General features: G+C 48.3%; 1 pseudogene; it reads left to right on the top strand.

Moving 5' to 3' along the window:
• The window catches only part of LOC115309215, a 144,100-nt pseudogene that overhangs the window by 28,450 nt on the left and 102,551 nt on the right, over window positions 1–13,099 (top strand).

The following is a 13,099-nucleotide window of genomic DNA, read 5'->3' as shown; positions in this document are numbered from 1 at the left end:
TTGGTTCTATATGACAATATATCTGAATACCAGATTCATACTGATTCTTTCATAATACTGCAGCATAATAATATGACTTACAGAGAAACGGGTCACGCAGTTACTGCAGCACATCCGATTAATGTGAGCAACGAATATTTTCAAGCGAATTGTGAATAAGGGTGTCTAGAAAGCAGCACGTTAACATCAGGCCTTTGCCTTTCTTAGTTCGAAGTTTCAACAAAAACATGGTACAACATGTTCCAGGTTGCTGTTGAACGTGCCAAACAAACGCAAACCCTAACGCTAATATGCTGCTCTACAAAACATATTTCTTTCCGAATTGCTGCCGAAAGTTAGACACTTTGTTTAATGTACTTGACAATGCCTCAGCGAAAGTGTGACCAAGCTGAATTAAACTCTTAATATCTACATGGGAATACTGCAATACGTTTGAGGAATCGTTATGCGTCTGCTACACCGAGCGTCTTTTTTTTTTTTTCTTACAGATCTGTCTAAAAAAATAGCCATGAAAGCTACACTTAACCGGTTTGTGCGAGTGAGTTATACGCCCAGGGGGCATTATAGGGGTGGTTAATCTTTGTGATTAGTCGGCTAATTAATTAAAATTTGTTAAATAACTTTTTAATTAGTGAAAATAGACATATGGTTCCAATTAGAAACTTGCTGAGTGTTATCGAAAACATACGCGCTGAAGCACGGATGTTGAGAGCGGCTTGGCATAATAATGCGGGAGTACTGCGGAAAGTGTGCCCTCCTAGTGCCCAACTACTAAGTAGGGTCGGGCAGTATGCCGCCCCGAATCAGGAACTATAGAAGGCCTAGCTTTATGCAGCTGGGAAGACGAGACGCTACACGCTGGACATTCCGAACTTGGAATATACGACACCCTTAGAGATAGTAAAATAACACTGCGTTAGGAACAACTTAACGTATACGTACCTTGGAAAACAAAGCCGTCTACGCACCGTTGAACGCCTCTGACGACGCGATTACAACGTCGAACTCGCCTTCCGAACGGGCAGCAGCACTCCGCAGCTCGCGGGCCCACGCCGGCCGGAAGCGGCTTGCGCATGCGCGGGTGAGAGATTTCTTCCTGCGCGCGGCGTAACACGGCTCACGGGCACTGTACTTCCGCGGTCTGATAGAGTTCCATAAAAATTGCTGGATATCCGGCACTTTTGGGCGCGTTCAATTCGCTTATACCAGTTGAACCGACTATAAACTGTAGTCTTGTAAGGCTTTTTTTATTTATACGGATAAGCTCATACTTATTGCCTAAATAGCACATTTCAATGCATATGGTACAGTTCCCGTTTTTGAAAGCAAACAGCACATTGTATGCATCTCCAGAAAACGGGACATGTTCTATTCGGTTTTTCCACGTAGATTGATGGAATTTTCTAACAGTGTAGCGGGCTGCGGAGAGCATGGCGGGACGGCGAAAACGATCTACGAAAACTCCCTGATAACTTGGGACTCGGCTTTGCGTCTTCGCGTGACGAACCTTTCGGTCTAGTCCTATGTCGAACTCCCAATCCGCCACGACACATTTCATCCACAGCCCGTTCTATTCTTCATATTTAGGGGCAGTATCCTGATGCCTTCATGCTGTCGTCACTGTTCCACATCTTTTAAGATCAACAAAAAAAGACAACAACAAGAAACAAACAGAATTGAATATGGATGAGACGATCAACACTGTTACTGGCGGCGCCTGAGTCCAGACAGCGACTGCCTCACCGCCGCCTCTGATCCGTCTTATCAAGGCGGCGTACGCGATGTGCGCGTGACCGGCTTGATTCCGTTGCCGCGCGGGAAAGTTCGCAACCTGTGCCCCTCAGTCGGGCAACTGGGCTGGGGAGCCGCCCAGGGTGCAAACAACACTTATAAAAAACCTACAACGCCAATTGAGAAATAAGAAAAAAGCAAACAATAAATAAATAAAAACACAGCGCACCTGTTCGGAAATAGAAAGCTCGAATTGGCAGCCTCTTGGTGTCACAAGTCATGCATGTACGTCATTCAACCGTTTTACAGGCGTAGGAAGAATGCCCAGAATGGGCTGCATCGTCTCCGATCTCGTCAGTCCTTACAGTTTTTGGTTGTTATTTTGCTCTCTCGAAGCGGGATCGCGGCATCTACTTTGGTTTTCCAGTACTGCAGCACTGCCAGAGGTGCTTGATCTGTTTATCCTCTTATGTCTGTCCTACAATTTGGCCGGGCGTCGCGGGGACTTATATTGAGACGCAAATTGCTAACAGCGCCTCCTTCCGGCGCTTTCAATAAACGGGTGTATAGAAATAACGTGTTTCCTTTTAGCTGCATTAGCACGTTTCTTCTAAATCCCAGTAGCGAGTAACGTATTTGGGAAATTTTGGGGCGTGTAACAAGTAGCGGTAATTGCTTGCTTCTTTTCAGCAACGTGCACATGTTGGATTCCAATGATGTGCTAAGACGTAAGGATCCCAACACTCCGAAACCGTCCCACTCTTTTCTTAGTAACCGTTGAGGAGCAGTAGTCTTTTTGTTATTCTCTTCTACGATTGTTATTATTTTCTTTTTATTAACCACCACCGAAAAGAAAGACAGGGGAATTGGTGGCCGAATGGGCTAGCCAACACCAGCTCGAGGCATGTGGAGCGAAAGTTTGAGCTGCAGAACCCGGGGATCCTGGGTTCTAACCCCAAACCTGCCCGTTTCGATCTGGATGAACATCGTACCGGCGTGCGGTCGTGTATCACTACTGCGTGGTGCACGTTAAAGACCCCTGCCTAGTGGCTGTACTGCACTGGCTAAATTTCCCATCTACAGTGAATAACTATGTTGCTATGTTCTGGCTGACTAACCTCTCATTGCATAAACAAGTAACAACTAGTTAAGGAAAATACAAGAAACGTTAAAGCTTCTCAACGGTTAGAATCTCCACTAAAGAATGGCCTGTTCTGACCCTGCAACACAGATGTTTGTCACGTGTTTACGTAACTTGTGTACTGCACGCAGCTGACGTTTCATAGAATCTCGCTCATTCGGAGCGCATTCTGAAGGACTCATGTATACGTAGCCTTTTATATGTATCAGGCTAAGATAAAATAAAGCGCCATCGTCATCTTTATTGCTGAATGGATAGCATAATAATAAAGCCGATTTCGGTTCACCCTTTCACGTACTCGACCGAAACCGAAGTTTTAACTGTAGACTGTCCACGCTCTGACGCACTCTCGTTGTAATTGTGTTGTGTGTAGGTTCAGTCAGCGGGAAGTTATTTTCAGCCCCAGTGTGCGTCCAGTGTTCCTTCCGCAGATAAGAAAGGTGGCCAGTGCAGTAAGACAGCCTAATGTCTTAAACGTGCATCACGCAGTAGTGATACTTGACCTCACGCCAGCCCCATGCTCATCCAGGTCGAAACCCATGAGTTTTGAAGCGCGAGCTTACGCTCCACGCCCTCTGAGCTACACTCTCAAGAAAAAAGGGTGTCAAAAGGTGTATTCTTACACCCTTTGTCCCATATAATACACCCCCAAACTTCAGTTAGACATACAGCGCCCTACAGTCGAACAGAGGGCCCGAAATTCTAAGGGGGGTTGATAGCCGTGTGGTACAACGTATTAAAATAGGTAATGTACGTTTTGCTGAACACGAAAAAAATAATTCGGGTTACCTCCATCATCGTCGACTGAGGGTGGGACGGGACACGGGGTAATCCCATTCTCCCCCATCTCGCCCGAAAGCAAAACTGCTGCTGGGCCGATTTCTATAAAGTTTATTCTCTCTCTCTCTCTCTCTCTCTTTCCTTTGCCTTACTCTAAAAACTCGGTGTTTTCTTTATGTGGTCTTTGATACGTACTTTAGCTATTTAAAATGTTGTACCACACGGCTATCAAGCCCCTCGTAAAGTTTCGGGTCCAATATTCGACTGTAGGGCACTGTACGTCGAATTGAAATTCTGAGGTGTATTATATGGGACAAAGGATGTAAAGAATACACCTTTTGACACCCTTTTTTCTTGAGAGTGTATGGTGCGCTAACACTCGGCCACCTGCCCCCCCTTCTGTAAAAGGGACCAAACAGGACTGCTATGTCGAAACGCTCCTAGTTCTCGGAGCACGTGGGACGAAAACCACAGTAAACCGTCACGAAAGGCAGTCGTACGCCCGCCAGAATTAGCAGGCTTTTCGGCGTCTGAACTTGGCGGCGCGTTATGCTAAATTTAGCAAGCGGTATTGTCGTGGCAATATGACGTCACGTTACACGCCACATGCACCTTTTCGTCACATGCCGTCACGGTGTCACGTGACAGCCCCCAAACACTCTGCACGTCGTATGCCTCTCTATGTGTCCGCGGTCTGGGGTCAAGAACTTCGAATTGTTTTCAGAGGAGCTGGACTGCCCAAACCTGGGGACGCTGAAGCACGGCTACATCGAACACGACGGCTGTTGCGCTCCCGGCGACGTGGTGGAGTTCTTCTGTGACGAAGACTTCGAGCTGGAGGGCGCCGCTAGTGCCACTTGCCAGTACAACGGGTTCTGGAGTGAGCCGAAGCCCACCTGCAGGAGTGAGTGCATTGCGGTCCTCTGGTCCACAACCGGCGGTTAAAGACGCCTTCACACTGCTTATACATCATTCCAAAGACACGGTCCGCAGACGCGATGAAAACATTATCCGCGGACACCCGTCACGCATGATCTAAACAAAGAGAGAGAGAAAGAAATCGCTGTTTAGTAAACATTGAGGTCAACCAGCGCCCGTTGCTGGTTCGATCTCGAGTTCGAAGCTCGCATGATTCGTAATACTGGCTGTTTCCGCGAAGACTTTAAAAAAATTATTAAAAATAGGGTAAATAAAAAAAAAAAAACACACACAAAAAAAAAACAAACAAAAAAAATGAAATTTAGTTTGGGGAACGAACTGCCAGTCACGGCGGATGTCAGAGATTGCGAAAACAGACGCACATGCTAATGAGCAATGAAAAGAACTAAGGTTTACTAAGAAACGTATTAATTAGTGAAGATAAACATATGGTTCGAATTAGAAACCCGGTGAGCATCACCGAAAACCACTCAATCAAGTCATTTTAGAAAGATGCTCGCATAAGAATGCAGAGTTTTGCCGCGTTCCGATAGAAAAAAAAAAAGCTTTCTTGGGACGTGTTTCTAGGTTTCGGTTTCCTATCGGAGCGCGTTTTTGCGTCAGCCGTCCTGCCCCCCGGTGGCCGAGGCGCGCGACGAACGTAAGCCATACTTCTTCCAGAGCCTGCTTCCTCCTATCCTACGAGAGGGCCGAGGCGGCCGATTCGCTGCTCCGCCAAGTGGAGGCAAGACCGCTGACGCAAATAAGCGCTTCGATAGGAAACCGAAACATAAAAAAAAAAGTCCAAAATAAGTTTTTTTTTTTTTCTTTTGAACGCCTTAAAATGCTGTATTTATCCTATGTCACCCTTAAATAATTCGGTTCACTTTGTTTCCGATGACGCTCAGGGAGCTTCGAATTTTAACGCATGATCAAGTTCTAATAACTAAAAAATCTAATCGGCAAGTTTTAGTTAATTATTCAGCTGACGAGTACGTTTTTGCAGTCTCTGATGTCCGTTGTGGCTGGCACTTTGTTTCCAGACAGAGCGTCCCATTTCTGTTATATTTCTTGCGTTCCAGAGAAACCGGTTGCGCGAACATTGGTTGCCATAGCAGCCGACTCATCGCAAGCAGTCACAAAGCCTAGTCCAGACATTTGCGCTTGAGTGGTATCGCTCACACACACATGCGCCTGAACGCGTTTTAGCGCGGAACTGCGGCAGGAAGGGGTTGCATGCGCCACCGAGTGCGACTTAACTCAACTCATCCCCAACTTTCCTGGACAGCAAACCCTTGGCGACTGCACAAAAATGAGAATATCCTCTGAACGACAAACATAGCAATGTTCCCCGGGAATATTTTAGACGACAGTCATAAGATATCGATAAACAGGAATTAAACTTTTGGACGCGTTGAGTTTTTATTCCACAACTCTACAAATGTTTTCTTTTTTTTTTTGCGTTGAGTTGTTTGGGTTAGATTAACAAAATTGTCAATTTCTGCTTTTCTTGAAAAAAAAAAGAAAAAAGATTGCAATAATCCGGGGTGCTGTAACTGACTGGGTATCATATAGAACGCAAACCGAACTAGGTTGCCAATATTTCTTCGAAAACCTTTTATTCCGCAGAATGTCCCAGGAAGTTGGCCATGTTTCCGCCACGACGCCTTCCGCTAGATCAATCAGAAACCGAGGAAAGTAAGAAAGGTTCACGTGATTACCCGCGCCCTTCAGCGACGCGCGTTCAGTGCCCCATTCTTGCTTTTGTTTGTTTGGAAAGAAGGGGGGGGGGGGGAGGCTACACGAAAACAGCAGATTTTTTTAAGGTAGCGATGGATCAAGCTGGACAGAAACCGCGGAAGCCAGCGAAATTGTCGCAAAATCGGCCACTTTTGACCCCCTCGACGCGCGCCGCGATGCCGTGGAGTTTGCTGGAAGCGACAATAGAGCGTTCCTATTGGCTCCTTACATGCGATTGACTTCGTGTCAACGCAACAGAATGTGCAAGCTGGGCGCAAACGCTCTACGCAATGCTCCGCGTCCGCCTGGTGCAACTGAATGCGTCGCGCCTTTCCACTGAGACGCGTCGAGCAGACCATGTTGACTTTGGAAGTTGGAACCATATTTTCGTAAGTCATTGTGACAAAGCTGGTCACACTCAAGCATTGAATAGAAATATCCGCAATGAAAACTTGCTTGAGTAAGGATGGTGCCTAGCGTCCCACATTTCATACCCTCGAGGTGGCTCTGAGGTCAACATCTCCCATAGATACAGCGAGGGTTGAACGGTCTGCCGGGGCTTCAAACATGTTAGAAAAAACGTATAAATCCTAGCATGTGTGGGGGATCGGTGGCCGAGTGGGCTAGCGCACACCAGCTCGGGGCACGTGTAGCGAAAGCTCGCGCTGCAGAACCAAGGGATCCTGGGCTCAATCCCCACTCCTGCCCGTTTCGATCTAGATGAGCATCGTTGCGGCGTGCGGTCGTGTATCACTACTGCGTGGTGCACGTTAAACACTCCAGGCTAGCGGTTGTACCCCAGGGGCTAAATTGCTCATATACAGCTGAGACACCAGACGCCCATTGAGGCAGACTAACTTCCGGCTGTATAAACATACACACAATAATTTACTTGCTGGCATGTGTTATTCATGCTGTATTCACACGGGAAAGACATCGCGGAGGATTTCTCCACGGGGCGCGCATCACGCGACGAAAACGCTGCGGGCTTTTGCCAGGGATGGGCAAAATACATGCAAATATGTATCGAAATACAAATACAAGATACTTCGTCAAAAGTGTATTTAATTACAAATCTAATTACATTTCCGAAAAAGCATTTAAGTACAAGATACAAATACAACCAATTGTATTTGGTCTCCTCCAAATACTTTTCCAAATACATTCCTCAAAATTTGCGTCATCGACTACAGGGCACCTGTAACGGGTGTCTGGGTATCTCAATTTAATTTTGCATCGCACACTCGGGAGTTAGTGTGCGAGGCTCTAATAACGTAATAGAAATATAATCACAAAAAGAAATGTATTCAGCTTGGACGTAATAGGTGAAGAAAGTACAGAGCTTCAAGCGGCTTTTTTTGTCGATTACATTTTGGTATAGACCAACAAAGAACCGAGACGACCAAGACGCGCAGCGCTAGCTAGAGAGTTTTTATTGTTGCAACTCGCACCAGTTGCGAAAATCTGGACGGCCCGCGCATTTAGAATGTTCCGGGCAAAAGTATGGATGGAAATCAGGCTGGAAAGCATCACAAGTTGTCACAGGCACTTATTTAGCCAGTCTGCCTGTGAACGTCGATTTCGTCGCTATTCTTGCCCTAGACTAGCACCGTAATCACAAAGTCACTAAACGCTCGTGCTTGACTGAGAGACACTGCATTCGGTGCAGAACGTAGTTTTCTTCTTGCTCTGGACACGTCTTAGGATCAGCGAATTGAGTCGTGACAAAAATATGAGGGATGTATTTTCGCCCACAAAATTGTATTTAATTACAATTGTATTTGAAATACCCACGCTTTAGTATTTAAATACACACGTCAAATACATTACCCAATTTGTAATTAAATACAAATGCAAAATACACAAAGTATTTGAAATACGTATTTCAAATACTTGTATTTAATATACTGCTCATCCCTGGCTTTTGCAATGTGGCGCTGTGAGGTCAGCTCCACGGCGGAGGGATGGAGGGATGCTCAACCTTTACAAGCGATCACGGATTGGCTTGGCGGCGGACAAGTTTGCTTTTGATGAGAGTCTGTCGTGAAATGCTTTGGTGTCAAGTGTAGGGACAACTAAATTTGCCTGTGGTGGTGTCAAGAGTGGTAACCGCTAAAGTTGGCTGCACGCATCCCTCTCCCCGGCACCTTGTCGGTGTGAACGGCGGTGTGCCGTAAGTACGTCAGATGGCGCACCCCTGTAGTCGCTGACCGCTTAAAAAACACAAGGTGTGTTCCGAAACCAATGAAGTGCTGCCTTAGCTAATAACAACCAGTAGTGCCAACTCAAAAAAAGCATAACCCCTATAGAGAAGTAAATGTAGATGGTTGAGCGTGGGGGGGGGGGGGGGGGGGGGGGGGTCTAATTGACCATAACGAATGAGGGACACAAAAGGCACACAGACAACACAGGCTTTCGAATTGCAACACAACGTTTACTGGTTTCACGTTGCCTCCCGAAGCTCGACGGGGGAGCGTCTGGGAGGGACGGAGGGAGGATAGTGGGTGAGAGAAGCGGGAGCCACGTGGCCCTGCCAGCAGCTATGCGTAAACGATGGAATTCAAGGGTCTCCTCTGTGTCATTGGCACGTTACCATTGCATGGCTCCTTGAGTGCCGGCGGTGCCTTCATGGGGAAGGAAAAGAGGGTGTTGGGGCAAGGGCAGGAGAAGAGAAAGACGAGAAGATACGGGACTTTCATCCTCTTTATGTTTTTGGAGGAACCCCCTCGCCTCGCAGGAACCGAATCTCTCGATCCAACAGAGAAAGGAAAGGGCTGACTGGACAGGTTTGAGGCAGAAGATTTAATCTGTAGGGACTCAAGGATTTTCCTCCCGAATCGAGATTTGTGCCCCCGAGAATTTTGTTTTCGGAAAACACAGGAGTGCACGAGGGGCAGTTTTTGGCGTTTGCCACGACTGGATGGCAGGAGTCCGGGGATGGAGACGAGATCTCCTTGGCGTGCTCACGGAGACGGTCATTCACGCAGCGCCCCGTTTGACCGAAGCACTCGGCTCCGCAGGCGAGAGGAATACTGTACACCTTTTCCTTCTTGCAAGGCCGGAAGCACTCCGCGTGTTTTTTTTTTGTTTTTTTTTTTTTGTTCATGTGGGTGGGGCTTCTGAGTTGGCGTCTCTCTTTCACATGCCTCCCAATTTAAATTTACATTTGACGATAACTCTGGTATCAAATTGATGTGCAAGCGCGCGCAATCGGTGTGCCGTTGTTGTGGGAGTAAAGGCTCTGTTATACTCCGACGTAACGCGGGCGCGCGTGCGAGTGCGTCACAGCGACGTCACGTCGGCGAAGACCCGACGCTCTATACTCCGGCGTCTTGGCGTAAAGGGCTGTTTATACTCCAACGTCGACGAACGCAACGCGCGCCGGCGCAGACCGTCGTTCGTCGGCCACTACGTTGCGCCGAAAAGCGCCCGAGCGATGGTGTTTACAGTCCAGCGCAGACCAACGCTGGTCCAGCGCGCCCCGACGAACTGCCCCACTGTACGCATGCGCGCCTCCGTGGCAACCGCATCGTCTGTACGCACACAATGGGCGGTAGCTTGCGCCATCTAGCCTAGAGGCAATCGGTCAGTGTGGTTCGTCCTCGTGTTGTCATGTCACGCTTCAAAACAACCATTCGGGGTAGCGGTTAGCAGTTCAAAAACAAGCAAATGTTGGTGATAACGAGTGAAAACCAGCATTTATGTCCTCCTAAATGCCACACAAATGTCAACGAAAAAAAAAAAAAGAAAGAAAAAGCCCGATGACCATTGAATTTAGCTGCTTGCAGGTTCGCCGGTATCTTGCCAAGCGACTCCGGCGATTTCGCCGGGATGCTTCAATGAAATCTATGTACTCGATATTCCACAGAAACCTCTTTCTGACAGGTAGCCGGTATGTTATCATCATAGTAGACTTCCACGCTGACTTAAAGGGGCACTGACACCCCAAAGGTTGTATTTATTTTTATTGTCTAAAACGATGCAAGTTGCAGTCATAGACACGCAAAAAAAACCGCATCGCGAAAAAAAATTTTCCCGCGCGCGCGCGCGCCTTTTTATTTTTGGCTTTTGATTTTCCCGCCTCTCGCCTCCTCGCTTCTTTTGATCGGTGACGTCAAAAATCAGGAAATTTAGAAGCTTTGTAGGCGACATCTCTATAACATTTAATAACGGCAATCGTAAAACATGTTTTTTAACGCAATTGCGAACGCACTACGGCCCTTCTTTTTGAAATACCAAAAATCGGGAGTTCGTTGTGGTGCCGTCTCCTGGATTTGTATCCTCCAACGGAAAACAGGCGACACCGCTCAAAACCGGTCCGCCGCAACGCCACCGCTCACTCCTTTCCTCCTCGCTTTGGGTCGCCATGGCAACAGCAGGGGGTGGTGAAAGAAAGTCGACTCTCAGGTCTCCGCGATTTTTGACGTCAAGGCACCGGCGCCGATCGCGCGGGAACTTCGAATTCGGCATTTGGAAATTGTTTTTTTACTTCACAAATACTGAACTCCCAAATTTCAAATTTTGAGGGTAATGTCCCGGCATCGTTTTCAATCGTTTCGGATAATAAAAAAAAATATGATTTTGATGTGTCAGTGCCCCTTTAAGAAACGGACACCGAAGAGAGCGGACGATGCCTAAATCACGCAATGTACGCGTTCGAAATTGTAACGCACTTTACAAAGCCTATACAAACAATACAGGATTCAGCCCAATTGTCATCGCGTATCGCTACTATCGTTTACAAGCTGAGACCATTTACAAGGTGGGACAGCCCAATTGAAAATTTCTGGCCGGCTAAATAGTTCAGAGGTTTCCGTGACCGCCGTTCCCGTACATTCGACGACGCTTTTTCGATCGGGAACGACTGCCGCTGAGTGCGACTGGCACATGATAATAAATAGCACACACATTAGGTCATCCTTAATTCCAATTAACCCTACCTTTGGCGCGTCATCGAGCTTCCAGCTTTTGCCGGCACCCCAACACCACGACCAACCACCCCCGGCTCGTTAGGTCGATAGGCCTATCGAGAATCGAAGGTAGCGCATCCTCGGAACGGTTCACATCCAAGCACACAATCGCTCAGTCAAGCGCACGAACGTTAAATACGCACACCAACACGGAAACACGACAACAGCACACGACACACGGCAAGAACGACAGGTTCAGATCCCAGAAATGAGCATCTCGCACCACTCTCCGACCGGCTCTGACGACCCCGCCAACCGGATTCCCAAATAAGGCATTCGCGCGAGGGCTTCTGGGATAGCCTGCGTCGGCGGCGCCGACGTCCAACGTCGAACGTAGAGCATGTTCAAGTCCGTCGCAAGCTACGACGTCGCGCGCCGAGCTGCTCAGCGCGGCGCCACGTTCAACTTGACGTTGGAGTAGAGACACCCCGTTCCCAGAAAGCGTCAGCGAGCGTGAACGAGCGCGTGCGCTCGTTGACGTTACGACGGAGTCACGCGCTGGCTCCGGCAGCCCTCGCGCGGGAAGCAGACGACGGCAGCACCAGCTGCACCACTCCGTGTGACGCCATGTTTGAAGAGTCGGACTCGGTCGTTGAGAAGCTGATCGAGGGAATTCGTCCTCACCTGTGTATCTACGACATGAGGCAGTTTGAGTACCGTAGACCGTTCGCTTGTCATAGATGTACCGTATGTACAGTGATCGCCTACGTTTGCGGCGCAGGCGGTGCACCAACAGTGCGCGAGTTTTCGTCGTGCAAAGTACGTCCACGCCGTCGCTCGAGCTTGGGGCTCAAGAAGCCCGAGAATTTTCGTCTGCTTTTCGAAACGAAAAGGAACCGAAAGTGGCGCCCTCTCGCAGGAAACGTGCCTTCGTAGTCATAATCTGCGCATGCGCCGCGCCGGCGGCTCACCGACGCGCGCCGCGGGAGCCGCCAGGGCCGCCGGAGTATGAAGAGGGCGAATTTTCGACGCGCGCGGCGGGACTGACGTGACGCAGCCGACTTCGGCCAGCGTTTGCTTGCGCGCGCGTTACGTCGGAGTATAACAGAGCCTTAAGGAATGTGCGCAGGGCGGGAAGACTGAGGCCCTCAGGCGGCCTCCTTTGGACGGCTCCCAGGCTGCACAATGAGTTTCGTGCTGATATTATCTATAAAAAAAGAAATAGGAAGTGTACTGGGTAACCCGCCTTCCGGACCCTAATGGCTTGCAGAGACGGGCTCCCACCGATCATGGGAGAGCAGGACGTTTTGCAAGAGGAGGAAACGAGAGACTACGCAATAACTGACGGCTAGAGAAGGGGGGGAAGGGGGGGGGGGGGGGAGACAGATTTCTGGGAGAGCTTTTGCAAAATCCAGCATAGACCATGAGATGAGTGATTTAGTCGAAATTGGAGAAATTGTAAGCCCTCCAGAGTGGGGTCCTCTTTTGTGAAGGTGAGACAGCTGGCGTTGGTTTTGAATGCCTGAAAGATGAAAGCATCTGAGATGAAGACAAGATGAAGATCTAGGTATAATTCGAAGATCTTACATTCAGTGTCCGAGCGAGCAAGATACTCCTGCACCGCGCGTTCCACAAAAGAGCGATAAATCTTGCAGATAATCGGCTCGAGGCAGGAACCGATGCAAATCTCAGAGAGATTCGGGAGTAAAAAGTAGTAAGTACAGACAGCGAATGCACGGAAAAACTATACTCGTCTTTACCTCCAGGACTTCTGTTGCCACTCAAGAAGAGGAGGAGACGGACCCCTTCTATGTGGAGGAAATTTAAATGATAAATAATTCGTACACTCTCGTGAAATGTGTTGGAAGTATGAAAAGGG

The sequence above is a fragment of the Ixodes scapularis genome, unplaced genomic scaffold (assembly GCF_016920785.2).
Source record: "Ixodes scapularis isolate PalLabHiFi unplaced genomic scaffold, ASM1692078v2 PGA_scaffold3__209_contigs__length_174095766, whole genome shotgun sequence".
Lineage (NCBI taxonomy): Eukaryota > Metazoa > Arthropoda > Arachnida > Ixodida > Ixodidae > Ixodes > Ixodes scapularis.
This window is presented reverse-complemented; position numbering and strand designations above follow the sequence as displayed.